The sequence below is a fragment of the Balaenoptera ricei genome, chromosome 14, assembly GCF_028023285.1.
Source record: "Balaenoptera ricei isolate mBalRic1 chromosome 14, mBalRic1.hap2, whole genome shotgun sequence".
Taxonomy (NCBI): Eukaryota; Metazoa; Chordata; class Mammalia; order Artiodactyla; family Balaenopteridae; genus Balaenoptera; species Balaenoptera ricei.
Genome location: NC_082652.1, coordinates 4,689,167 through 4,714,622, shown reverse-complemented (window position 1 = coordinate 4,714,622; position 25,456 = coordinate 4,689,167). Strand labels below are relative to the sequence as shown.

At 41.4% G+C, this 25,456-nt stretch overlaps 1 long non-coding RNA gene across 7 annotated transcripts in view; it reads left to right on the top strand.

The window, feature by feature from the left end:
• LOC132347437 (uncharacterized) overlaps positions 1–25,456 on the top strand; it is a 213,312-nt gene that overhangs the window by 170,235 nt on the left and 17,621 nt on the right. Inside the window, exons 5-6 of one of the 7 annotated variants that reach the window (XR_009497189.1) lie at positions 22,633–22,729; positions 22,921–23,521. The exons of 5 other annotated variants lie outside the window; for them this stretch is intronic. This is a non-coding gene — a long non-coding RNA (uncharacterized LOC132347437). Of the gene's footprint in view, positions 1–22,632; positions 23,522–25,456 lie in introns of those variants that run through there. One more of the 7 variants, XR_009497187.1, reaches the window with a different exon arrangement.

Sequence of the window (25,456 nt, the reverse complement as noted above, 5' to 3'; positions counted from 1 at the left end):
TCAGGTGTTCGTTTATCTTACAGAGGGAAATGCCAAATTTAAAATAATGTTTACACAAAATCTGGAATAGTGCTTTTTGAAGTTAAATTTGCTAATTGCAAATAAAACCAGGTAATCATCAAAAAAAAAAAAAAAGGGAGAAGAGAAAATGTACTTCTGTGTCTACAAGGTCTGCTGGAGAATAACCGATGTTCTCCGAAGCTGCAGATACAGACAGGAAACAGGAGCCGTGGTGAGGACTCCAGCAGGTCGGCCATGCGTGGCTGAACAAGGACGAGAGACACAGCGTCCGTCTGGTTCTGTCAACACCCCCAGCAGGTCATTCCTCTCCACTTCAGAGAACTAGTCAGTCGACAGCTTAAACAGTGTGGCTTTTAAGACCCATGTACCCCAAGACACAGGGAAATGAGAATATGAGATGATTCACAGCAGGTTTGGGTTCAGACTCTGCTGGGGCCAGATAATGCCCTGCTCTGTCCCTCCCACCCCAGAACGGGACACTTGGAAATGGAGAGATCTGAGTTGTCACATTGACTACGGAACCCTTTTGGCATTTAGGGCCTGGGACGGTGAGAGCCTGAAATGACCAGAATTGGACCTCACTATGAAAATGGTGCACCCCAAACACCTGTAGTGTCTCACACAGAAAAGCACCGGAACAGGGACAATGGGATCATTCGCTTTTCTTGCCTGGGAACCTCTCACACCAACAGGTGAACCTACTGACCACCTCCCTGGTGAAGTTCAACTGCATCCATCATCCATCGTGATAATATAAACACAATTACTATATGAATCACTTTGCTGCACACCTGAAACTAACACAATATTGTAAATCAACTATACCTCGATAAAAAAGAAAAATTATTACTATAAAAATATCCAGTCTTTCCCATCCCACTCCCACAAAATAAAGAAGATTCCGACATGGCCTGTTAAGTTTCTGACCCTCTCCCTACAGAGGGATCAGCCTGGCCAGACGGCCCCTTTGAGATTTGTAGCAGGAAATAAGAAGGCAAGTGAGAAAAACAGGGAGTATTCGGGCAAGAGCAGACAAGAAAGTTTTCAAGGAGTTAGGGTGACAGAGGAACCACAGCAGCATCTGTGTGTGGAAGAAGAGACCAGCGAGGAAAAAGGGAATTTAGAAAATATCACCATGGTTTACAAGGACCCTGCATTCTTGGTGTCTGTGAAGTATAATATAATACATGTGTTTTGAAATGAAACTTTAGTTTTTTTTTTAACAGAGGTATAGGTTAGCAATTATGAAAGAACTTTTTAAACTTTTTATGTTTTCTAGGATTGAAAAAATACATAAATATGTTGCAGAGCCAGATTTCTTAATGTTGGAGAAAAAAGTTACATATATGGAAATGGAGAGGATGGGAGTAAATCCTGTGGCATTAGATTGGAATCAGGTACTAGTATAAAGTACTACACACACACAAATATAGATATATGTGTGTGCACAAGTTGGTATACACACATGTATACCAACATTTCCTAGCTCTGTCCTCTAAGAGGACTTAGAAGCAGTGACACCCCAGTAACAATGAGAATATCTAGTGCCCAGATCTTGGTTTCTAATACCATTCTTTAATAATAGGAATCAGGGCTCTTGGGAAAAAAATGCTGACCCCAAGGCTGAGGCAGAAGAATTACTGCATGAACCTAGAGCATCTTGTGGTACAAGGAAGGTACAAGGAAGTACTCAAATGTGACAGAAATACATGGAAAGATTACAAGAACCAACTTGAAGGAACGCAAAATGTTCAAAGCCAGAACAATGTGTACAACAAAATAACTATGACAGTGTTGGATAATAACCCATAGAATAAAATAAGTATCCATGAATGGATATAATATCAATCAATCAATTAATGGTACAGAAGAGTCAGGGTGTCTGAGAGTAGAATCCCAATGAAAAGAGCAAAAACTATGTGTGAAATGGAAAAATCCTCATTAGACTAATGTTACAGGAATAAATGTTGTGAGCAAGTACCACCAAGCGATGCTAAAATAACACATGCACCAGACCCCGAAGAGCTACCCATGGGAAACAATGGAGTCACTAAGGATCACAACGGCTCTATAGACATCTGGGAAATTCAGCAATGAAGCTCCCCTAGAAGGAGTCATTAATATCCAAAAACAGCTTCCCAGCCTCTAGCATTAAACCGTTGGGCTGTTTGAAGGCAGAATGTATCTTATTTGACATACGATGAGCAAAACATCTGGAGAAACAAATTGGGGTGAGGCCTTTCCAAGTGTGCTAATGAAACACGTGTTGTCAGGATAAGGCAGAAGAAAACACAAGGTCAGGAAGCCCTGGGGCTTAATTGATTTGTCTTCTAGGAAAAGATGGCAGTGGGCAGAGCGACTCACCCCCAGGTATCAGGGGGAACATCATTAAAAGCTTATTAGGACACTAGACCCAGGCAGCAGACCAGAGCATAAAGTTGGTCCACCACCAGCTCTGTCAGAATCTTGTTTTCTCATACAAGCATCCTGTTGTGTTTATGTTCTCAAAGTCATTAACATAATATAACAGCTTCAAGTCCAAGAATTTGTGTGCTTGAAGCCGGAAGCTGCTGTATAGGGAAGGGAAAATTAAGTTCTCAGACTTTGGATTTTGAATGCACAAAACTGAAAAGGGAATTTTTCTCCAGGCATGGGGTTTATTCCAAATGGCCTGTTAGGATGCCTTTGATGAATGACATCTCAAATATCTGGGAACGTGTGGCAGAGATGGGAAGTGCCTCACGTATATCGATATACCTCCCTATACATCTTTCCTTGCTTCTCTTGCAGCTGCACTGGGGCTGGTGACTTGCTCTGGAAGGGCAAGTAACATATATGGCTTCTGAGAAGAGGTATCTAAAAGCCAGTGTTTCTTCTATCTATCACTCTTTCCCCTGCTGCGAGGACCTAGTGGACCACTTGCAGTTACTGGGGAGGAGATGCCAGAGCCACATCACACGTGCATGAAGAGTCAACCTTTACAATTTCAAGCCACTGAGATTTCAGAGTGTGTGTGATTCTGGTGATAAACACCCTGACTCTTCCAGAATGCCTCCTCCCAAGCCCACTGCAGCAAATACAGGAATGCCTGTTTTTCAGTCAACACCATCCAGGAATAAAATTTCTGTGCTTCAGCCAGAGGTGACTGCAGAGGTGACAGAAATGTTAGTTACCAGACTCGAAAATAGCCTTTGTCTGGTCACAAGGGCACGATTCCCAAATCTGACAGAGGGTTGGTGCTCCCTGGACTTGGAGTGATGAATTATGTTCACGTGAGCTAAGCAGATTCCATAAATCATAAGAAATTTTTACCGAATCTACTGTGAATACAGCTGGATCCCCAAGTCTGACATTTCACACATCTTAAATTGAGAATAATGGGTCCTTCTTTGACCATTTACCCAATAGGTAGAATAAAATATCAGAGCTGAAAGGGCTTTTAAAAATGATCTTAATGGATCCCTTCAGTTTATTGCAAACGTTTTATTATGTGCCATGGGCTGTAGAAACTGGGAATTCAGGAATAAGTGGGACCCACTCCCTTTCCTCAAGGAGTTTATGTTTTAAGTGAAAACCGAATACAGAAACTACATAATGAGATGCGTACAATAGACATATAAAGGGTATGATGGGGCTTGGTGGAGGGGTAATTAGTGCAGCTTGGGGTAGAGAGAAAGCTTTGTGAAGGGGTGATGCCCCATTGGGTCATAAGAATGTCTGGCAAAAAATATGAGAGATTTGTGCAAGCAGAGGCATGAAAGTGTGAAAGAGCACGGTAGGGAAAGAGATAATAAAATTCCCAAACACTTATGTGGTCAGAGCTTGGTCTGAGTTCTTTGTACCCATGCCTGCCACCACATTTAATTGGCTGTTGCTTGACTATAAGGTGGAGAAATGGCAGTGTGTGAAGCTGGAAAGTATTGAACAGAAGGAAAATCTATTTCTGTGAAGATGCGTTATAATCTAGGTTGTTATTAGTAAACAATAAATGTGTTTAAAGGGATTCAAGGGCACTAGTATGTGACACTACAGGATAGGAAACACTGTATAATTTTAAATAGATTGAATTATACCAGTATTTTTAGAAGGCGGTATCTTGGTTTGTAGTACTTTTTTTTTTAATTGCTCATCAATTTTTACTCCTGCTTTTTTCATCCAGAACATAGTATATTTAAATAAAGATTTTACCCCTTATCCATTTTGTTTGTACATTAAGATAATTTAATTTGCTTCTAAGCCAGACTATAACAATGCATGTATGAAAGCTTGCAGGAAAAACAAGCTGGGGGGAGAGAAGAAAGAACTAAGTATAGTTATTCTTTTTCTGAAATTAACTTCTTTGTGTTGTCGGGTCCCAACCTCCACTTATGCATTTAAAATTGTTACAAAGACTTGTAAAAAAGTTCAATGGAATTTGGCACCTTCTGCAAAATCAAAAGAGAAACTACAATTAAAATGTGCAGAAAGAAAATTCACATTTTTCCCAGGCAAGGGAGTGAAGAGGCAACTGTGCAGAAGCTGCATTCTTCTAATGACAAAAAGTAAGTGATTCGAATAGGTAATTGGACTTGGATCTGGTGAATGCAGACGTCTTGGCTAGAAGGGAAGCATCTCTCTAGAGGGGCCCCCAGTTAAAAGAGCTCCTCCTCATGCTAATGACGTCATGCGCCAAAACCAAGCTGGTGACACAAACAGAAATCAGTGCTGCAATGATGTTGCAGGCTCCCCTTTGGGAGAAGGACTCGGGTAGAGTCTGGGAAGCATTTCAGCTAGAGAGAAAGAGTGGATTCCTATGGGAATGGGCTGGGCAGTTAACACATGAGCTGAACTGAGCCTGTTAGGGTAGAACACTCGCACCAGGTCTCCTCAAATCACATGGGGAGTCAGAGCTATTAACCAAGGACACGAAAGGATAAGGAGGCAGAGAAAGAGAAAGTTGAACCCCCTCTCTTAGACGGAGAAGCCCTGAGTGAAGAATGTATCCCAGACTTTAGACAACTTGGTAACAGCTGTTCTGTGAAAAGCATCACAGCCTGGGAATGCGTGTGTGCCGCCATCAGGATGCACATGCTAATTTCAGGATAAAGACTATTGCGCCGTTTCATGGCGGAAGAAAGACCGTAATCTGATTTTGTACTTTCCTAGTGCTTTGTTTTTATGCTTCTCATCTAGCTTTTTCTTATCACTGAGACATGATACATTCACCCTGTGCAAGTAGCAAGATCATATGTGAATAAAACATCCCTGATCGTACGCAGATGGCCCGATTCTCAAATAGTGTCCTTGTGTTTTGGAATGTAATGTCATAAATTTCAAACTGTGGAGCATTTACAATGAGGAGAAAATCATTGTAAGAAATATTATGTCCATATTGTTAAATACGAAATCTGTGTTAAGATGGAATTTTATGTGTTTCCAAATATGGTATAGACTATAAACCCTTGATTGATGTCTAATAGATAAAGAACTCTAACAAATGGAAAAGGAAAAAACAAAGATATAGATAGAAAATATTACCAAGAAGAAAAAGAATTGAAAAATAAACTTTGACCTTTCCAGTAACAAAACGTATTAAGTATACCATCCCTACTGATAATATTTTAGTTATATATAAAATTATATGCACAAACATGTAACAATCCAACTTTGTAGCTATGTCACAGCAAAAAGAAATGCTCTGAAAACTAATATTTCTGACTAAAAAGAGGGGAAAAAAGAAAGAAAAAAGAAATCAGGTGATGGAATATTGAAGAACTTTCTAAAATAATTTATGGTTGTTTGTCATTGAGTTCAGGTATCCAGACTGGATTCACTGCGCTTCTAACGGCCAATTGTATCCCGCTGGATTGCACTGCAGGTTGACCGCCAAAGCAAACACAAGTCAACATTTTAATTTATGGTCTTTAAAGGAAAATATATATTAAAGTGTCTGTTGTGCTGTACCCCTCAATGGAAGGTATTTGAAACTAATTACTCTAAGTGCTAGAAGAAGTTTGATTAGTACAATGGCTTTATCCACATTAATCAACATCACTCTCCAGAAACTGTGTGCTCTTTCGTGTCACTGGTTGAAGCTTTATTAAATTCAAACTCAAGTTATTAAACCAAGGCTCAGGGGCTCCCACTGTCTGGCCAGTAGAGAACTCAGGTACCACCTATAGCTTTAGGGGTTTCTCTCTGTTATCCTTGTGTTTTCTCATAAAGGTGGGCATTTACAGTCTACAGTGGGAGGGGAGGGGGCAAGGGGGGCTCTGCACCCCAAGACCCAGGCCCAAGGGTGTCAAAACTCATCCGACTGTACTTAACATGGGTGCATCTTATTGTCTATTAATTACACTCCCCAAAGTTGATTTAAAACAGGTAATGGAGAAAACACAAGATTCTTGGCAACTAGTAAATGAAATGAGCTCCAATTTATACAAAACATCTTTTCTATGCTGGTAACATTGGTAACATTCTTTCCAATTTTCTGTAAATGCAGAAGAGGGCTGTCCTGAACATCATTTTGTTAGTTGAAAACTCCCAAGTTTCTCTCCCCAAACCTAGAGCTGTACACTGTTGCCCAAATATATTTACTAATTTTGGAACTTAACGGCTGCTCCTTGGAGTTGCACGTTATTTACTTCATCTGAAGCACAGCAGGGTCCAAGGAAAACAAGGTTATCTTTTCTCCAATCTCTAGAAGCAAGAAGAAGGAGGAAGGAAAATCAATATGTCTGATTATCATTCTTCTCCACATAGAGTATATAGGTTGGGGTGGGTCATTATTCATCTGTGCTGGTGGAAATTGGATTCTAAATATTGGAGAAGCAGAAAACAAATTTTGAGAGCAAAATATGCCGTTAACTTCATGGCTGAACGGCCTGCTGAGGGATCTTTAATTGCATACGCCACAGTTTCAAGATCCGCAGCACATTCCAAGATGATCCTGGGTCTGTGGTTTCTAGGTTGTTATTCCTTTCGAAAAATCAATTATGAAAATTACAGTCTATCATCTTCCCCACACATAAGTGTCTTCAGGTGGACTCCCGAGAAGTGTTTGGAGTTAAATATGGGAAGACCTATTTTTCAGTGTAGCTTTTGCCACCGGTGAAACAATGCAAAGAGCCCAAAGGGATGCATTGTTTTTGCTGTGTTTTGTTGTTGTTTGCTTGCTCTAGATCAAGGGTCAGCACATTTTTTTATCCATAAAGGGCCAAATAGGAAATCTATTGGTGGGCCAAAAAAGGCAAAATCAAGAACATTATATAATTATATCCATTTAAAAGGTAAAAACATTTTTAGCATGTGGGCTTTGCAGGACTAGGGGCTGCCCACAGGCCATAGTTGCTGACCCTGTTTTCGATGGTCTCTAAGGCCTGAACCGACCCTGACCATGGAAATGTATGTGGCTTGCTGCAGACTACCCACAGCTAATTAGAGCAGTTAGACTAACTCAGGTCCCTGTGATTTTCCCCAGTATGCATAGTTCATTAGCTGTCCCTTGGTGCTATAACAAATTATCACACACTTAGTGGTTTAAAACAACAAATTTATTGTCTAACAGTTCTGGAAATCAGAAATATGAAAGGGGCATTTTGTGGGTAAAATCAAGGTGTCGGGCAAGGCTAGTTTCTCCCAGAGGCTCCAGGGGAGAATCTGTGTCTCACCTTTTCCAGCATATAGAGGCTGCCCGCGTTCCTTGGCTCATGGCCCCTCCTCCATCTCGAAAACAAGTACTGTAGCATTTCAAATCCCTCTGTGACATTGACCCCTCTTCTACTTCCTCTTTCAATTATAAGTGTAACAGAGAAGAGCAAACGTGACTCTGTGTTGGATCTATTCCTTTAGCTCTAACCCTTGTGCTCTGTTGCCTGTGCTGAGTCACGCTGGCTCTGCACCTTTTGTAAAAGAATGTTGCCTAGAGCCTGAAATACACATGGTAGCCTAGTACATATTTGTGGATGATATGGACAACAAAAAATACATCAGAAGGGACTTTCAAAGCTAGCAAACGTCTGGATTTCCCTGGCAGTCCAGTAGTTAAGACCTCGCGGTTCCACTGCAGGGGGCACGGGTTCGATCCTTGGTCAGGGAACTAAGATCCCGCATAATGCGCGGCCAAAAAAAAAAAAAAATGCTAGCAAACACCTGCTAACATTTTGCCTTTACATTTCCCATCCCATCCCTAAGATGAGAATGGTGAGCTAACCATTTTGATATTTGGAGCTCAAGCAATCTGCCAGTGTTGGATTCTGGAGCAGTTTTGTGTAATCTTGGAACATTTGAATGTCCCTTCCCTTGCATGCCAATGTTGAGTTTAAAGCTTTGTGTTTGCATGTGCGATGGGGAATCCTCTCATGGCTTATTCAAAATCACAGGTACAAAAAAGCCTTGGAATGAACCGTTTGCCCCTAGTTAAGACATTCTTAATGAATGAAATAAGAGTCAGTTTTAAGGAGACAATATAAATAGACCGTTTCACTTCCTCTTGCAAATCTTCTTGGGAAAATGATGGGAGGGCACGTCCTCCTGATCAAAGAGACACTCTGATGGGTCCTGAGGGATTAGAGGTTAGAGAGAAAAATTAAGAGCCTTTGTTTCAATATCCACCCTAACCTTCCCACACCCTGACTGCCGGGTCCCATGCCTCTCCGCCGAATGTTTACAAGTGTAGTTGCTGTTCTGTGATGAATTCATTACACGCACCTCATGTCAAGCTGTCTAGGACAGAAACCATTACAAATGAGCTCCTTTGTTTTAAATTCGACACTCGGAAAGCCCATTTTCAAGTACAAGTAAATAGTGGTGTTTTTACAGCCAAGGAGAATTTGTTTTCCTCGTGCCACCTTGTTCGAGGCACAGTCATCTGTTCACTAATTTTCATTTTTCTGGATGTTCATTTTTCTAAATTGGACCCCCCCTTCTCTATCGCGAAACTTATTCAAGTGGCAAAGCATCGAGAAACCACAGCACTCTTTGCAGAACAAGAAAGAAAGATCCATGATATTGTCAGAAAATAGCCAAGTTAGTGTTCTGTGCTAAATTAGGTGCCATTGGACACTGGGTTTTTAACTCTGCTACGGCAACAAAACCCCTGTCTTTCCTAGAGTCCTTCCCCACTTTGTGTTATATTAGCCAAAATCAATTTTTGTTGCTTTTACTAAAGGTTCGGCTCAACTTCCTTCTCCGTGCCATTGTTTTCTGTCATCCAATCTCCTTTTCATAGATATCTGAGATGAAGCCTTCTCATGTTCTGGAACTTTCCCCAAACAAGCCATCAAAACATAAACAGATAGAGGATCAGGAGGAAATGCACAGAGGCACAGAAAACTGGAGCATGGTTTGAAAGCCATTAATGAGGTTTCATCTCTCTGTGCAGTATATAAAAGTGTCACCTAAAAGTATGGCTAGAAAGACATCCTAGTCAAGATAAAGCCTTTCAGCACAGTTAGGACCGGGGAGAGCATATTAAAGTGTCACCACTAGTAAAGATGGAGTTTGCCAGTCCTGCAAAAAAAAGATTTCCACAAATGCCGTAGGAGATACTACACTTAATCTCCATCTTAGTCTACATTTAAAATACATTTTATTTTTTAAGACAGCCTTTGGTTTATAGAAAAATTGTGCAGAAAATACAGCAAGTTTCCATATGCTCCTTTTCTCTACACAGCTTCTTCTGCTACTAGTGTGATGCATTTCTCACAAAGGATGAACTCGTATCAACGTGTCATTATTAACTGTAGTCCGTAGCTTACATTAGGGTTCACTTTTTGTGTTGTACATTTCTGCGGTTTTGACAAATGCAAAATGCCCTGTATCCACCATGACAGTGTAAGTTGCACTGCCCCCAAAATCCTCTGTGCTCTACCTCTTCATCACTCTCCCCCCAACTCCTGGCCACTACCGATCTTCTTACTGTCGCCATAGCTTTGCTTTTCCCAGAATGACAGGGGTTGGAATCATACAGTATGTAGCTTTTCAGATTGGCTTCTTTCACATAACAGTCTAAGGTCCTTCCATGTCTCGCCATAGCTCTGTAGCACATTTCTTTTTAAATCTCTTATTCTAGTCTATGAGTATTTTTTCCAGTTTTATTGAGAAATAATTGACATACATCGCTAAGTTTAAGGCGTACAGTGTGATGGTTTGATTTGCATATACTGTGAAATGATTATTGCAATAGTACATGTATTATTTTAAATGAAAATCTGACTTTTTCTTGTCACCTATTTGTTGGGGAACACTCTTCCATGGATCTCTTACAGGTCATAATGGCTTGCTGCCATTCAATAAGAGTTGAAACCAACATTTTATGTACGTATGTGTATGTGTATTTCTTTATTTATTGAAACCAACATTTTACATGAAGTATAAAACAGGACAGAACAAAATAGAACAGAAAAGAAAGAAGAAAATATTGAAGCTCATTGCATGTAACAAAGAAATGAAAGATTTGTAAAATTTTGCTTCCGTTTTACAAGAGTGTGTGTTTGCATGGGTAGTGAGACATGAAATATATTTCTTACCACAGTTGTCTGTGGATCTGTGTATCTAGGGGATTGATTCCAGGACACCCCTCCGTGGAAAACAAATACAATGGATGCTGGAGTTCCTTATATAAAATAGCATAGTATTTGCACATAACCTATGCAAATTCTGCTTATACTTTAAATCACCTCCAGGTTACTTATAATACCTAATACAATGTAAATGGGACGGCAAATTCAAGTTTTGCTTTTTGGAACTTGCTGATATTTTTTTCTCAAATATTTTTGATCCGTGGTTGGTAGAATCCACAGATATGGAAGCTGTAGATACGGATATGGAGGAGTGACTGTATGTGTTTTTCACTGTGAGTTGTAGTAAACAATCAGATCACTAAGTTTTGGTGGACTGTTACAGAGATACAGTAAAGTAGAACAGGTGATGATATGACGACTTTTATAATTTTCTTATATTGTTATCTACATGGCCATTTTTTTAAATAAAGTGAACATGCTTTGGGTTTTTATGGAGTAGTGAGAAAATACACATAATTGTTAAACATATATATGTGTATTCCTATATAAGTTTATTATGAGTTGTTCTGATGTAAAATATGTGTAAAACACCATTTATAATTAATAATAAAAATATGATGTTATTTACTGTAAATTCCATATAGCTAATTGATACTCAGTTCATGTTTTTGTTGATTTTTGTGGATCTTGTGTCTCAGTAGACAGAACTTCGTTGCAGCTTAACCATGACTTGACTGATGGCGGAGCATCTCACTCTGTTCTTCCCATTAAGCATATTGTCACTGTATCTGATCTGTGATCTACACGAAATGATTTTTCACCTTCAAATGATTTAGATTCATTAGACTGAAACCTCTTTCAGCTTCAGCACTGCTCATTGCAGTAGTGCTATCTCTATTGCCTTTGGAATAGTTGCGGGGGATTGGATCATTGTTTGGTTTTAAATTAGTTGATAATGGTTGTATTTACGACAAGCTCACAGAACGCTTGGGAATCAGCTCTTGCAAGCTGGCCTGAGCTGGCTTTCAGCACATCACTCTTACCAACTAAGTTGCCTTTATTTTGAAATATGGGAAGGCTTAGGTGTAAAAATGGCTGTGAATTTTTTTATTACCGCCATCAATTTGTGAAGGGGTTTACATAATCCTCTTTCATTATATATAAATCATCCCTGTTCCTGCCTGGTTTTGCATTGTCTGGATAAGAGAAAGTTAGACGCTGCACACTAATTATTCATTCATAAGAGCAGATTGGTTGGTGCACAGCAAAAGCTTTTCTAATGGATTCATTGAAATATCATTGGGTGCTTGGAGAACTCAGCAAATGACTCTGAACAAGCACTTCTCACAGTGAATGGTGATAATGAAAAGTAAATTGTGTAATAAATTCCACCACTGACATTGCAACTGGAAAAATCGCTAGCCTGAGAAGTCCCCATGTCGGACTTTAGAAGTAGAAAACTGCAATTTCCTGAAGCCAAATTGTCCCAGGTCAAATCCCAGATATGATACTTACTTACTTGCTAGACTTTAGGCAAATTACAATCTATATGCCTTAGTCTCCTCATCTGTAAAATGGATGTAGTATCAATAATTCCCAAGCATTTATGACAGCATGGCATGAAGTAAGCAATATGTAAGTGCCAGCTGTAATTATCATTGTGTTACTGGGTCCAAGCTCATCCTGCTCTCTGCATGACAGGCCAATCAATCAAGAAAGGAGGTGCTGGGGCAAGGAATAGCAACTTTATTCAGAAAGCCCTCAGACCTAGGAGATTGTGGACTCGTGTCCCAAAGAACCATCTTGCCCAGGTTTGGATGCTAGTTTCTTTTATAGAACAAAAAGGTGGAAGTGAGGAAGGAAGTAAAGTAAAAAAGGCAATACGTTGCTGCAAATGTTGCCTGGTTCTCCTCAGACTCCAGAGGGGATGCATTAATTTCTTCTTTCCTGCAGCCATTCACAGGTGGGTCTGGTCAGGATGTTTCCTGTGAGCTTAAACGAAGATATTTTAGCTTAGCACTCAGGCATGGGAGGCAGGGGACTGGAGATGGGCCATTATGTATACCTTAAGCAATATGCAACATCTCTTTAGTGATTAACTTGTAACGAAAGCAATAGAACACAAAGGTTAAAGTAAAACAAACAGATCCATTATGGAGTCAGATTTGTTCCTCCATATTGCAATTGTACATGAAATGTACCAGTCATGACCCTAGAAAGACCATATGTCACACTCAAGTGGGTGATCAAATATTAATACGCAGGACCCCTTAAACAGGTGTGGACAGGATTAAGGTAACCAATGAAGTATGATGAAGCCCCCAAGACCTAGCAAAAGTGGGAAGCAGTTACTCCTCCAAAGCTTAAAGGGCAAGAGGAAAACGTTATTCCCAGAACGCAATGAGACGCCCGTCGAGAGCTGTGGCCTTTGCAAAAGGAGGCAGACACCTTGAAACTATGCCAGGCACACGGTTGGGTGTAACACTGTTGGGGACTGTTCCATGCTCTCCCTTCCAAGTGGTGACTCAGAGATAAGGCTCTTTCTATTGTGTGGCTCCACCATCTCACCAGCCTTTAGTCCAACCCTGCAAGCAGAAGAGACAGGACAGCACAGGACAGCAGCCCATGCATTTTTGAAGCCTGAAAGTGACATGTATCACTTCAGCCCATATTTCATTGACTAGAATTTAGTCATATGGACCTTAAAGAATCACAGGAGCTACAGAATATAGTCTTCCTGCGCTCGGGAAAAACAATGACTGAATTTGGTGAACATCTGGCATGAAAAATGTAGACCAAAAAATTAATCAAGAGCCAATCTAAGAAAGAAATTGAAAACTTTATTTGAGCCAACCTGAAGATTAAAAGCTGGGAGACAGCCTTTTAGAAAGCTCTGAGGATATTTCCAAAGAGGTAAGGGGTGGGGGGAGGTCAGTATAGATGTGATTTTGGCGAAGGGGTACCTCTAATCAAGGGGTATGTGTAATCACATCTTGGTAAAAGGTTACTATGTACATGAGGAACAGATATTTTAGTTCATGGTTTTAGTGCTTTTCCAAGTATGGGAAGATGCAAGAAACTGGGTTCATAACATTTTCTCTTTGAAAATATCTAACTGTCTTATGGCCAATTCTGCATTTTCCCAGAGCACAAAATATCTCATCCTGATCTTCACCCTGAATTCCTTTCAGGGTGTATTGTACGTACGTCAGCAAACACAGCGACTAATGACTTGATTCTTGTCGAACTGGATGGTGGGCAACATTCTTTATTTTGCAATCCCCTCCCTTTTGGTCTTAATTTCAACCAAGGTTTGGGAGGCATTTCAGGACCTATTTGTCTCACGGTGCTAGGAATGCTCATTCCCAGTTCAGGTGAGGATTTCGTTGATCGGCCGTTCAGTGTGCTCTTACTGTACTAGGCCCCTGTTAACAGTAATCAAAGGCCGCTGAGCCACCTGTCATACTGGTCTGTTATGGTCCAGGAAATGGTTCTTTTGTTGCTTCTTCCCATATTTAGAGTTACACTATTACAATCATTGATCTCATAGAAATATATAGTTGGTCAATTGTTCCAAGCTGCATAGACATCATTATTTTTATTGGAGGCTAAATGCCAGAAACAATGATCCTGTAAAATAGACAGAATACAAGGAATATCGCTAGTGACACTAATAATGTCATAAGTAAGTATTTAAGCTAAGAACTTCCATTAAGTGTGGCCCAGTATCTCCCCAGGTCGTCTGACCAGCCTGCTTTGCACCAATCTTTATCTTTTTTTAAAAATTTATTTATTTATTTATTTATTTATTTATTTATGGCTGTGCTGGGTCTTCGTCTCTGTGCGAGGGCTTTCTCCAGTTGCGGCAAGCGGGGGCCACTCTTCATCGCGGTGCGTGGGTCTCTCACTATCGCGGCCTCTCTTGTTGTGGAGCACAGGCTCCAGACGCGCAGGCTCAGTAATTGTGGCTCATGGGCCTAGTTGCTCCGTGGCATGTGGGATCTTCCCAGACCAGGGCTCGAACCCGTGTCCCCTGCGTTGGCAGGCAGATTCTCAACCACTGCGCCACCAGGGAAGCCCCCCAATCTTTATCTTTAAAGGAAATGATACATTGGCCTTGTACATAAAGCTCACCAAAGATGTCTCCACGAACAAGGCGAATGGTGGGTCATCATGAGCCTTTATAGGATTGAAAGAGGAATCTTATCTTCTAACCAGTTACATGGCTGATGCCAGAAGGAGAAAAATTGATCTTTATGGTTGAGCAGGTATTTCTGCCGTTGGGGAGGTCTGGTTAATGCATACTGCAGATGCACAAGGCACACTGGAGGGGAGGGAGGAGGCCAAATCGGGCAGAGAAAAAATTTTGTTTAATTTTTTTTCTCTTGCTTTTGATGAATTTTTTTTTTCATCAGAGCAAAACGGTGAATTGCCTACATGATAAGCAACTGATAAAAATCAGCACTCTCTTCTTGTTTGCAGTCTTTTGACTGAGATGCGCAAGTGTATATTTCAATGACCATAAAATAGAACTATATGCATTAAAGGTAGGATAAACAAGGTATACTTTCACTTCCTGCGTAAATTTAATCTGCTATCCTACTGGGGTTTTATACCACAGGTCATTAGTTCTTACCATGTTTACATCATATACTCTTTAAAAACATGCTACATAAAATCAGTGTCAATGTAGTAGAAAGTTTCCAAGTGAAGGTGCCAGCGGGACAATTAGACTTGCCAATTTCAGATCATTTGAATCAATATCAGAATTTTGTAACATGTGACAGCATTTACGGCCTTTGATTGCCTCAGTCTTCTAATTTTATTTACTTTTTTATTAATTTTTATTAGAGTATGGTTGCTTTACAACTTCTAATTTTAAAATAAGGATAAAGCACCTATCTCTCAGGATTATTTTCACGATTTAATGAAATAATTCCACATTTGTGTGTATACATAGATATAAACATTCAACACATTTTAATCACTTGTTTACTTTATCTCCATTCTTAAAATTAGGGAGAGTAGGATATCAGCTACTGCTTGGCAACTGCTATGCAGATCGGTGACCTTTGAAAAACTTTTAAAAACACATTAGTTTTAATTTTTTTTAAAAAATGAAGCAATCAACCATAGAGTTTCACCTTGGGCAGATTTATAATATGTTTTTAAATCTCAAAACTGTGTGTTTATAGTAGCATATTTATGAAAAGGCTGTGGGGTCTTTTTTCTATTTTACCATGCTACCATAGAAATTCTTTTGAAAAATTAAGCAATAGATGAGGCTTCCATTGTACCTCAAGTTCTGTTGAAGGAAATAAATGAGATTAGGAGGATACTGAGAGAGGATATTCTTTAATGCGCTTTCAGCCAATGCCATTCATGGCTAAATAAGGAAAGAAAAACCAATGTGAACAGGCTTAAACCCTCCTACTCTGCCTTCCTGCCTCTCCACGCTTCCTCTGTATGTGTGTGTGCATATGTATATGCGTATATGAATGTGTGTGCATACACACACGTGTATCTATGTGCACACACAAACACGGGTATTGTCACTTGGAGTGTAGAGAATACTTAAATTCTGCAGAAACACAATGGAAATGGATAGCTATGGAAGGACTTTTTTTTACTACATGTTCAAAGGCAGAACTCATGCTGAAAATGTAGTCATGGGTTTAAATGGACAAAGGACACCTCAGTTTTGGAGATTTTACAAGAAGCACACAGCTATCATAGAGATCAGAGTACATTTGAATACGGCATCAAAGAGAATGTTGGAAAGTAGCCGAAGGACCATTGAACAGGGCGGTGATGTATGCTGGTGTGAGGAAGAGCTCTTGAACTGGTCATGTTAAATCGTGTTTAAACTGGGATGACTGATTTTCCAATCAGCCTGTCCAAGCCCTGGTGGCAATATGGCGGCCTTCGCAGCGCCCAGGACACAAGCCAATGGGATATGCAGGAGTATTTTAGCAAAATAAATGGAGGCGACCACAATAGTTGACCGGTTTGTGTCTTTTTTGGCAGATCTTACTACGAATGGACTATCTTCCTTTTTGTGATTTCTCCCACTGTGGAAACATGAACTGTGAACACCCTGGAAGGATCTGGAGACTCAGTCCTTGAAATAATATATCTCCACTCTTAGCTAAAGGGACTTGTCTGTTCTTTTTGCCTCATTACCCACTTCTTCAAACTCTATGGAAATTCACGTTCATCATATAGTTTCTGTCTTCCAGAAAGACTCTAGGTTAAAACAGAGAGAAATCTGAGCCTTTGGGAATTCACATTGGGAAGGGGGAGGAAGAATGGGACAATGTTAGTCATGCATTTTGCCTCTGAAGCTACTTGTAAAAGTTCTTCTTCCTCTTCCTTGACACAGCCTAGGTGTAACGGGAAGCAGCCACTGGCAGAGACCTTGAACTTCAAGTACATCTCATGTGGCGTGTCAAATACCGCAGAGACAGGGAGGGCTAAATTCACTGCCCCTGAATTACTCCCTCGGGATAGTTCAAGAATATCCTGCGGTACCAGAAATACTATGGGACGGCAAGTTAGGGGACCAGCTGAGTGAGTTTCTAATCCAGCCAATTCAGCTTGCTGGACCTCAGTTTCCTTGTACGTGAAGTGAGAGGTCTCTAAGATCCTATTTAGTACTGAAACTATATTATTAAATTTTAACATCAAAAAAGGCAAATTGTCTCATGTAACTGGAAATTGTCTCATGTAACTGCAAATTGTCTCATGTAATCAAATCTATGAAGTTCCTTCAAATTAGTGGCACTGATGTCTTCAGAGAATTCCAACCTTCATCTTTATAGCTTCTGATCCAAAAGAGATAAAAAGTGTATTTAAAAAATAATCATCTTGGGCTTCCTGGTGGCACAGTGGTTGAGAGTCTGCCTGCCAATGCAGGGGACAGGGGTTCGAGCCCTGGTCTGGGAAGATCCCACATGCCGCGGAGCAACTGGGCCCGTGAGCCACAATTACTGAGCCTGCACGTCTGGAGTCTGTGCTCCGCAACAGGAGAGGCCACGATAGTGAGAGGCCCGCGCACCGCGATGAAGAGTGGCCCCCGCTTGCCACAGCTAGAGAAAGCCCTCGCAGAGAAACGAAGACCCAACACAGCCATAAATAAAATAAAATAAATAAAATTTTTTTAAAAACCCATCATCTTAAGTTCAAAAAGTCCTATGCAGTTGGTTACAGATCATCATTACCAACATCTTTATAGCTTATGATCCAAAAGGAAAGCTACAATAATCCCTAAGAGAAACGATAGACATAGTGCTATGGGGACCAGAAGACTCAATATTGTTAAGATGCCATTTTCCCCCAAATTGATGTATACATTCAGTGAAATCCAATCACAATCCTGGAAGACTTTTGTAAGCTGAGTGTGGTGTCAGGATTCAAGACACCCCCATGACTGTGTCCTCCACATATTCGTGCCTCTGTGTATCTTCTCCCCTTGAGCGTGGATCGAATCTGTGACTTGATTCTAACAAAACTGATGGATGCCGCTCTGAATTGCGTATTAGGTAGGACTCCATCTTGCTAGTAGACATTGCTAGATTACTGCTACTTGCTAGTAGTAGTTCCTAGATTAGCTCTACAATCTCTCCTTTGCTGGCTTCGGAAGAGCAAGCTTCTGTGAATTTCTGCAAGGAAATGAATCTGCCAACAATCTGAGGGATCAGGGACGTGGACCCTTTACTAGTCAAGCTTCCAGATGAGGACCCGCCGCTGGCAGCCTCCTGCAATCGCGGTCTGGTGAGACCCTAAGCTGAGGATCCAGGAACCTGTGCCAGATTCCTGACCCACAGAACCTGTCCGACCATAGATGAACTGTTTTAAGTTGCACATCTCTGGTAACGTGCTAGGCAGCAATGGATACCACTATAACAAGTCTATCATTCATACAGAAATGCAAAGGCTCCAGAATAACCAGGTAGGGTAGAAAAAAATTTCCCTTCTTCTAGGTTCTATGGCTGGTCTAATAGTTAAATTGACATAAGATGGTAACAGGAGAAAAACAAATTTTGTATGTATAGGTGCCCCATAAAAATGTGAAACTCCCTGGCGGTAAGGTGATTGGGGCCTATATACCATCCTGAGCTAAGGTGAAGCAACTGCTCTTAACCACGAACAGCAGTTGCTTTTTAAAATAGAGGGTCGTACGTCACGTCATTGAATACGTGATCGAGCTGCAGGGGAACAAAATTTGCCACCCTGCAATGTTTTGGCATGTGGATGATTTCCAGCCGAAAACAATCAAGGCCGAAAAGACTCAGGAAGAAACTTTGACCTTCCCCCTAACTTCTTAAAAGTCTATAGATTGAGGACCTGTTCCAGGAAGGGAGCGTCACCATAGGTAACCACAGTATGAACTAGGTGTGGAGACAGGGGGGAACCCAGCAGTCTGTTTGCTAAAATTCCTCTGTGTCCCACTGTCCCTGCTTGGCTCAGCAAACATCTATTTACCAAACATTTGCTCTTCTATCTCCATGTGAATTGCCTTCCTCCCCTTGGAGGTCCCAAACCCCTACCCTCAACATCTTCTTTGGTCTTTAGCTGAAGATGGTATTTAAGGTGAGGGTCTCGGCCATGTTGGCAACTTACTCAGTTTTCCTGGGTCTCTCCCATGTATACATGGGATTAAACTTGTGTTTGATTTTTCTTCTGTTCATCTGTCTCATGTCAATTTAATTCTTAGATCAGCCAGAAGAACCTAGAAGGGGAGAGGAAAATTTCTTCCTCCCCAACAGGACTCAAGTAAGACAGGTGAATATGAAACTCTGCATCTGGGTGGTATATAGAGAATTAAGAACTTTGAACCCACATTCTTGCTAGGACAAGACAAGTAAAAGTAAATTGACCAGACGAAAGAGAAAGCAGTAAGGCCCCTGGGGATGCACATTCCACAGCCGTCTAGACACAGACACTGTCTCTTTACTTCTCAGGTTTGTTGCCCTGCAGATATGAAGTCCCAGGGTTACCAGATAAAATCGTTTCTCCAAGAGAAGCAGAGTTGAATGTGAAATCTCCCAGTTTCAAATTCAGACTATCCAACTCTCTTTTGGTTTTTAACATGGCACAGGTTAACACTGAAGGGGTTATGAGAAAGAGAAAGCAGCCCTTAGAGAAATTACGGCCTGCAGAGATCAGTTTAAAACCTCCAGATTCGGTGTCTGGTTTGGGATGTGGGCTGCAGGGAATAGTTTCAGACGAGTGGTCTGTATGCTGTGAGCACAGCCGGATGGGCCCAGGGGCTGTGGGTTCTGAGTGTTTTTGGTCATCCTCTTGACTCAAAGCCATAGAGAGGGCTCCAGCTGCGTAAGACATGAACTTCACATCTGAGCCCAGAGGCGTGGAAGAATGAACTTGCATAATTGATCATTAGCCACAGAGCACAAAGCCTCCCAGCATATTAAGGGCATTATCAGTTGAAGATGGATGGATGTCTTTCCATCCTCCGCTAATGTCTCAGCTCTGTGAGGAATTTAAACCTCAGCTTTGAATTAAAAGTTTAGTAAGAATACCAATGATAGGGGAAAAGTAAGTTTAAGTAAGTACACAAATTTCTCCTGGGTTAGATTCAGGGCAAGCTTCCTTGCCTATGAGTGGGCATAGTTCCTGTTAAACGAGTAAGAGTTGCAAGTGCCACTGAGGTCCATATGCGAATGAGGTCCATAAGCGAATGAGGTCCATAAACAAATGAGGACCAAAAGTCTGATGCTGCCCTTCTATGAGGCCACTGATCTCAGCTTGTCCCCATTTAACCTTTCCCCTGCTCTCTTGTAATCCTAAATAGAACCATGGCATATGTTTTAGCAAAGCATTGAAAATAAAATCAAGTTTGACTTGAAAATCTATTGATTTTTTTTTCCTGTGGAAAGAAATAAAGTAATTTCGTGTTTTTTTTAACTCAAAGAAGTACTGTTCTCTGCCAGTTCCAATTGAATGTCCAAAGAAGAAAAATGATTCCGTATCTCAGTGAAAGACTGAGTCGAATCGAGGGTCATGGTCTTTTTTTTAGGGACTGAAATCCATCAATAAATACCCACAAAAAGAAAAAAAAAATGTCAGTGCAATTTTTTTTTATTTGAAGTAAACTACGTGCTTTTACTTTGATGTGGAATAAGAATTTGTGTTGTGTGGTTGCTGTTATTATTAATCTTGTTTCACTGTACTTTTTAAACAAATCAACCATTAGGTTTTACATTCCACAAGGGCAGGTACCAAAAACCATTTGATAAACCAAAGTCTAATGCAATCACCGTGTAGAATGCTAGGAATGTAGCTGGTTTCCAAACTCAAGTGATGTCGTGCTGTGGTTGCTTGGGGCCTCTTAGCTCGTGTTCTAGGGTCCAAGAGTCATGCATACCTGAACACCTTGACACTCTTAAACACATATTGGGATGTTCATGAATTTAGAGATGTCCGAGATTTAGAAAATACAGAAATTACGGAAATGTGTTACGCCTCCACCCAAATCTTGGATAAATCTCCTTCCCTTCCTGGGCTTCCTTTCCACCTGTTAGAGCAGATCAGTGTTGCCTAGCACGGAGAAGCATGGCTCAGTCACCATACAAGCTAGTGTTAGGTGGCACTAGGCATGGCATAAAATAACATTAAATCACTTAGAGAGAAATTATCTCCATTTCAATTACCTTTTGATTTTGGTTCCATTAAGAGGAGAGTCTCTTTGGTCCTGGCAGGATTTTTACACTTTTTAATCTCCCTATTTAGCCAAGAGAGACGCAACTTCAGGCTTGGAATCTTTTCTATGTAAGAGTCCCGCAAGAATTTTATATTGTTGCATAGTTTTATTGTATTTTACAATCATCTTCTGTATCCATCAGAATCCCATCAGAGAAGCATAGCTAAAATGAGTATTGTAGAATAAGAATCAATTATAGGAATAAGAGTCGATACCAGTGTTTCCATCAGGGAAACGTCTGCTGCTCCCCCAGGAGACATTTTTGCTTGTGGTACTGGCATTTAGCATCTCATGGTGGAGACCAGGGGTGCTGCTAGACGTCCTACCTTGTCTAGGACAGATCACCACAACAAAGAATATCTGCTCCCAAATATCGATAGTACTGTCAGGAAAACTATGCCTGATAGAGTTGTGAGAGTAGCCGGGAAAGTGTGGAAACATCTGTAAAGGGCTGTGTCTCTGCCCTAGGGGCAAAGCGGTTTTCCATTTACTGTGTAATATAAAGTTCTTTTTGCAAGCAAAATCAAGTTAAACAAATGAGTACATTCAAAGGCAAACACTAAGAAAAGGGAGATAGACATGGTACTCAAAAAATATCAAAAATCTGTAAGTCGTGCATAATTAACATGCTTGTGAAATATTAAAATTAACTCTAATATTCCTCCCAGTCTTACCTTAACATTCAGTCTTTTTGAGGCCAACGCTCCAATGTTACCTAAGCAATGTCCATTCATCCTGGGTGTCATAGTTAAGGTGCTCTGACAGGTCGGGGTAGCCATAGGCCAAGGTAAAAATAAAGACTAGTATTCACAGTCTTGCTTACAGACAGAAACGGCCACGTGACTATTTTTGGACAGTGAGATTTAAACGGAAGCTATTGAGTAGGGCTTCTAGGAAAGCTCCATAAAAGAATGCTGACTCCGTTTGGCACTTAGCCTTTTATAGTTTTCCCATTCCTCGGGATGCTGATGCAATGGCTGGTGCAACAGAAGCCTGTTGCCACAACGAGACAACTGTGGGGATAAAAGCAGGTGATAAAGATGGCAAAGTGGAAAGATAGAATGAGTCTAAAAAATAATGGCAATGAAGTTCCTCTGCACTAGCTCTGGACTCCCCACTGCAGGATTCTATGTTAGATAAGAGGAAGAAAAAACAGGTCTGTCTTATTTAAGCCTCTCCTGTTCTATGTTATTAGTATATGCAACTCTAACTCTCATACTCACTGTGTTCTAAGTCTGTGGCTCATAAATCTCCCTCACTTTCCTAATTTAAAGCCTGCACAAACTGTTCACCATTATTGCGTCTCCACCTTTCAGCTTCACCTTTAAACTCTCCATTTCCAGTAAATAATACTGAGAACTTTTGTTTTCCCTTTTTCTTTCACAGTTTGGTGAGAAGTACTATTTATTTGCAGAAAAACCCTGACTGCTTCACTTTGATATTCCAATTGCTAAACCAGAGGGACTTGCCGCCTGAAAAAAAGGTGAACCTTGCTCACTGTCTGTCTCTAAACTTTACAACGACCAGAACCTCAAATCTGTATCTGCTATTGTACCTGAGCAGGACCCTCTGGGATCTTCCTGGGACAGACCCTCCCCCATATCCTGGGCTTTAACTCCTCTTTAAAGTACCCAGATAATAGTATCTGATGCACATTCCTGAGTTATCTTACAGATGCTAAAACCACACCAAATGGAAGACGTTAACCACTTGATGACCACGAGCAGGTAGCCCCCAGATCTACTGGAGCCTGAGGATTGATAACGCGAACCCCTGTGACACCACCCTGTTACCTCACCATCAGTCAATCAGAGAACTGTGCATGAGCTGATCACGCACCCTGGGACCCTCTCCTTCACCCGGCCTTTAAAAATGCTTTGCTGGGCTTCCCTGGTGGCACAGTGGTTGAGAATCTGCCTGCCAATGCAGGGGACACGGGTTCGAGCCCTGGTCTGGGAAGATCCCACATGCCGCGGAGCAACTGGGCCCGTGAGCCACAACTACTGAGCCTGCGCGTCTGGAGTCTGTGCTCCACAACAAGAGAGGCCACGATAGTGAGAGGCCCACACACCGCGATGAAGAGTGGCCCCCGCTTGCCGCAACTAGAGAAAGTCCTAGCACAGAAACGAAGACCCACCACAGCCATAAATAAATAAATAAATAAATAAAACTGCTTTGCTGAAACCCATTGGGGAGTTCGGGTCTTTTGAGCACTAGTGGCCCCGGCCTCCTTGCTTGGCACCTGCAATAAACGCTGCACTTTCCTTCACCACAACCTGGTGTCAGTAGATTGGCTTTACTGTGCACGGGTGAGTGGACCCGAGTTTGGTTCAATAACACTGTTATTTAATGGGAAAAAAAATCAGTGGCATTACATACCACTAAGCATCTAATCCAGTGCTTCTCACCTGGGGGCTGGAAAGTTGGTCCCCTTGAGAAAATCTGGCAACTTGAAGACATTTTTGGTCGTGCCCATGTGGGGTTTGGAGTGGAGGGTAGAGCGCAGGGACACTGACAACATCCTACAATGTACAGGACGGCCCCCAACAGAGAACCATCTGGCCCAGGGTCCATTGCTCACATTGGGAAACCCTAAACGGTCTAAATGTTAGAGATTTTTCACTTGAGGGAGACATGACCATGTGAGAATCAGGAAGCCACTCTCTTTCCATGAGGTGAAAACTATTTTAAAAACACGTTCTTGTCAGTGGTCATTGCTGCTCCAAGTCCTCCCAGGAGACAACGACCAAATTTCGGTTCATTCCCAGAGAGAAAGGTGAAGTGTTCCTCTCTGCAAAGAGTTTAAATTCTCAGCACCTTCTTGGCAGCAAGAATTAGCAGTGGCTGACCGACTTGTACAGGGACTTGTAATCAAAAGCTCCAAGTTACTGTGTAGACAGTGTTGAGATTGGGTTTTAAAGATTAGTCTGGGTAATAAGGAGGGTTCAATAATTGACAGCTTTCCCTAAGGGCTCTCAATTGCAAATCAATGTTCTTTGCTTCCATAAATGTATGTATTAAGGAGAAAAAAAAAATCCATATGTGACCCTTGAAAAATTTTGCAAAAACCTAATTCAACTCTTTAAGAAACAAAACCTTGGCATCACGCATACCAGATATTTTCAGAGAACGAAAAGCTAAAGATGATTAAACATTATAAGGAAACCTGTATATTCCTGCCCAAATATTAATTTTTTTTTCAACCATCAGATAGTTTGGTGAAAAATGTCAGTTCATAGAAGTGACAGGCAACTATTGAATTTAGTTCCCTAAATTTTCTATTAGAGTGAAACAGTGAAAGAACATTTCTAACTCTTCTCACAATCATAGTTTAATTTGACCCTCATGGATATTTTGACCATATTCCCAAACAGGCCTACTGTAGGGGGACAGCCCCATAGTGGTGAATATCCGTGAACTTATCCCCAGAGGCCACATAAGGAGGAGCTTAGGAGGACCCCCGATGATTCCCCCAGAACATAAGGGGGTGGGACGCCTGTAGGGTCTGCTCTGAGACCACCCCCCGTGGCATTTTGTCCCACCTCCGTGAAAATGGAGACGAGGCCTCAGGAACAGGGTGGCAGTCACCTGGCCCCTTGAGGTGTAGGACAAAGCTTATGAGCAACTAGCTCTTACTGTCACCGGAAATGGGATCCAGCTACTCGATGCTTGAAAGCTAATGAAGAGGCCAGGTTGGTGGAAAGGAAAGTTTGCTTTATTTTGGATGCCGGCAACCTGGGGAGGGGGACGCCCGTCCAAAGGCCGACTCCCCCCAACTGACAATCGGGGGCAAGAGCTTTTATAGACGGAGGGAGGGGGCTTCATGCAGGACCAGCACAGGCAGCTCTGGCAGGCTTCTTGAGCTTGAGCATCAGAGGTCTGACCAGTGTCATCTTGATTGTTTTAGGCACAGTTGGTCGGTTTGTTCCCATTCCTTTGAGGCCAGTTCTGGAATTGTGGCGGCTTATGTCATGGCTACAGTCTGGTCATCGTGTAGTTAACTTCTTCCACCTGGTGTGGGTTTCAGTGTCTACAAGACAGCTCCCAGGACACGGCTCAGGATATGATCTCTAGCCCTTGAGGAGGAACTAAAGGTCCTTGACTTTGCTTAATGACCAAACTATTATTATTTGGTCTCCTTTGACTGTTTTCCTTTGTTTCCACATTTTCTTACTTCTCTGATTAAACTTATTCTTTGGCTAGTATTTTT